The sequence below is a fragment of the Gossypium arboreum genome, chromosome 7, assembly GCF_025698485.1.
Source record: "Gossypium arboreum isolate Shixiya-1 chromosome 7, ASM2569848v2, whole genome shotgun sequence".
NCBI lineage: Eukaryota > Viridiplantae > Streptophyta > Magnoliopsida > Malvales > Malvaceae > Gossypium > Gossypium arboreum.
This window is the reverse complement of record NC_069076.1, coordinates 25,993,566-25,997,205: the sequence shown is the minus strand read 5'-3', so window position 1 is coordinate 25,997,205 and position 3,640 is coordinate 25,993,566. Positions and strand designations below refer to the sequence as shown.

Here is a 3,640-nt window from a genome sequence, read left to right as displayed (position 1 = left end):
TGGCCAAACCCTAGCTATGGCTTCTTGAAAAATTCAGCTATGAGGGGACTAAATTAAGAAGATGGATACTTTTATTTAGTTAATTTTGTCTTTATTTGCCAAATTACTAAAATGCCCTTAATGCATAACTTTAAATTTTCACCTAAAAATGTCCATTTTTGTCCATCCTAAAGTATAATGGTCTAATTACCATTTAAGGACCACCAATTTAAAATTTCATAGCAATTAGATATCTTTAACTTATAGAACTCAAATTTTGCACCTATTGTAATTTAGTCCATCTAGTCAAATTGAGCACTCAATCGATAAAATTTATTAACGAATCACACAATTATTCTATCATGTTGTAGACCACATAAATAATAAAATATATATTTCTAATTCAAATTTTTGGTCTCGAAACCACTATTTCAATTTAACCCAAAAACGGGCTGTTACAATTTTCGTACTCGTTGCGAGATCGAGCACTTGCATGACTCAATTCATTGTTACCAAGTTCCATATCTACATGGCAAGAATTAGCAGAGAGATTTTTGGTTAAGTATTTCCTGCCTAGCATAAAAGCTAAGTTGAGGAACGAGATCACAACTTTCCAAAAATTGGATGATGAGTCTTTGTATGAGGCTTGGTAGCAATTCAAGAAGTTACTTCGTAAGTGTCCTCATCATGGGATTCCTCATTTTATCTAGTTGGAGACAATCGATAATGGTCTCAATGCACATACAAGATTGACAGTAGATGCTTCTACGACTGGTGCAATTTTGTCTAAATCTTATAATGAGGCTTATAAGATCATCGAGAGGATCGCGAGTAATAACTATCAATGGCCAACAAATCGAACAGCTTCAGGAAGACGTGTAGCCAAAGTTAATGAAGTTGACGTCTTCACTTCGTTATCAGCTCAGGTATTATCTATTTCCTCTATGTTAAAACAATTTACTGCTAATAGTGCTAATTTTGTTGCTCAGCCACCAAGTTCGTTTGAAGTAGTTTCCTTTGTGTACTATGGGGAAGGTTATTCTTTTGAGAATTGTCCATCAAATCCTGAGTCAGTGTACTATGTGGGGAACCAACATCAAAATAGAAGTGGACAAGGACCCCAGTCCAACTTATACAATCCTTCATAATGTAGTCATCCTAGCATTTCTTCGAGCAACCAAGGAAATGGACCAAACAACAACTTATTGCAGCATAGACCCAACCAATCTCAAGGGTTTAATTAGTAAGCTCCAAAACCACCTCAAGCTGAGGCATCAAATAGTTTGGAGAACTTGTTGAAAGCGTACATGGAAAAGAATGACACTTTGATCCAAAGCCAAGCAGCAACATTGAAAAATTGGGAAAACCAAATGGGTCAGTTAGCTACAGAGCTTCGTAATAGACTACAAGGAACCTTGCCAAGCGATACTGAGAATCCAAGAAATTTGGGTAAAGAGCATATCAAGATAGTGGCATTGCGAAGTGGTAAAATTCTGGAACCTTGATTGATTGATGTCAAAGATAAGCCCGTTGAAAAGAATCAACCAGCTGTTGAAATTCCTACACCAAAAGAGTCAGAATCTGTAAAGATTAACAAGGTAAATCCTAACTTAGTGAACTCAGATACTTTAACATCTTCTTAGGATGCAGATTTACCTACTCAGAAGAGTTATCCGATTCAATCGAAAGTTTTATCACCTCCATATCTGCAAAGATTGTAGCAACACAAGCAGAAACAGGAAGTGTAATTCAAGAAGTTTTTGAATGTTCTGAAGTAGTTACACATCAATTTACCGTTGGTGGAGGCTTTAGAACAAATGCCAAATTATATGAAGTTTATGAAGGATATACTGTCCAAGAAGAAATGACTGAGTGAGTATGAGATTGTTTCCTTGAGAAAGAAGTGCAGTGCGTCCCTGCAGAATAAACTGCCACCTAAATTGAAAGACCCAGGAAGCTTTACTATACCCTGTAACATTAGCAAATCTTATTGTGGTAAAGCTTTGTGTGATTTAGGAGCGAGTATCAACTTGATGCCTAAGTCTGTTTTCAAGATGCTAGGGATAGGTGAAGTAAGACCTACAACTGTGACGCTTTAGCTAGCGGATCGATCTTTAGCATATCCCAAAAGAAAGATCGAGAATGTTTTGGTAAGAGTTGATAAATTTATTTTTCCTACTAATTTCATTGTCCTAGATTTTGAAGCAAATAAGGAAGTGTCGATCATCCTTGGGAGACCTTTCTTAGCCACAGGAAGAACGTTAATTGATGTGCAGAAAGGTGAACTTACTATGCGAGTTCAAGACATCTACCAAAACGTACCAACATTTACCATTTCTTTTGTCCCACTAAAACATACCACAATAACATATTAACATCACATACCATAAACCATTCTCAACTTTGAATTCAAACACAAACTAGCCAAATCACATGGTTAAATATATATATATATACATCACAAAACATACTTCCTTAACTACTAGCCTATACATGCCATACCTCAAAATATACAATTTCAAAAGTACCAAAATGAGGTTCGATAGTGTGGCGACGATCCTTGACAATCCCCGAGCTTGTAGCTTCGATATCTACAAAACAATTCTAACACACACACACAAAATAAGCTTTCAAAAGTTTAGTAGGCTCGTACTCAAATCATCAACAATATATGAAACATAAAATGACAACATATGAGTATTTGCACAATTTCAATCCATAAGACCATATCAACTCAATGAAATTCACATACATAACATCATCTACCACTTAGGATTATACCTACCTGAATTTTTCGGTACTTATTCACTTTTGTACTTACCTCTTGTTGAATGTTATAAGACTTTCCATAACTTATTCGTATTTTAGACATCTGCACACTTAGTGCTATGAGATTAGCCGAAGCTAAATATTTTCGTACACTTAGTGCCATCTCAAATAACCGAGAAAAAGTCAGAATCGCACACTTAGTGCCTCAAGTAGCCGAAGCTAATTTAAATTGCACACTTAGTGCCAAAGCTAGTTTAAATCGCACACTTAGTGCCAAAATTTCCGATTCATCATCATATTATCAAATTCAATTATATACAACCCATGTATAATAAAGGCATCAAAGCTTACTTAACATTATATTTTAAGCACAAACTTACCTCGTACTCGAAGGTGTCGACTCAAACATTTATAATAATAGAACAGTTTTATTAAAAGCTCTCTTGAAAACTTTCATGGCATCTGAGCTAGGTTAAATCTCTAGTAACATCATGGTTAAAATAGCCTTCATTGGAGATAAGAGATCCAGCAATCAAATAGAGGAAGAAAGTTATACCGTTGAAACAACTATCGGGAGTACAATGACTCAAGGGACAAAGGCGTCTCACCTTTCTTTTCAACTGACATCTCACAAGTTGAATGGCAAGAATTATCTGGAATGGTCGCAATTCGTAAAATTAGCAATTGATGGGCGCGGCAAGCTAGGTCATTTAAATGGAGAAGTTGAGCAACCACAGGTTGGCGATCCAAAGATCAGTGAGTGGAGGTTAGAAAATTCTATGATATTTGTGTGGCTTATTAATTCCAAGGAAGCATCCGTAGGTAAACCTTTTCTTTTTCTCTTAACTACTAAAGATGTTTGGGACGCTGTGAAAGACACCTATTTAGATTT

General features: G+C 35.8%; 1 non-coding gene across 1 annotated transcript; it reads right to left on the bottom strand.

Moving 5' to 3' along the window:
• Window positions 1–566: 566 nt before the first annotated feature.
• Window positions 567–673, bottom strand: LOC128296118 (small nucleolar RNA R71). The gene has a single exon (XR_008286666.1). It is a non-coding gene; the product is annotated as a small nucleolar RNA R71 (small nucleolar RNA).
• Window positions 674–3,640: the final 2,967 nt, after the last annotated feature.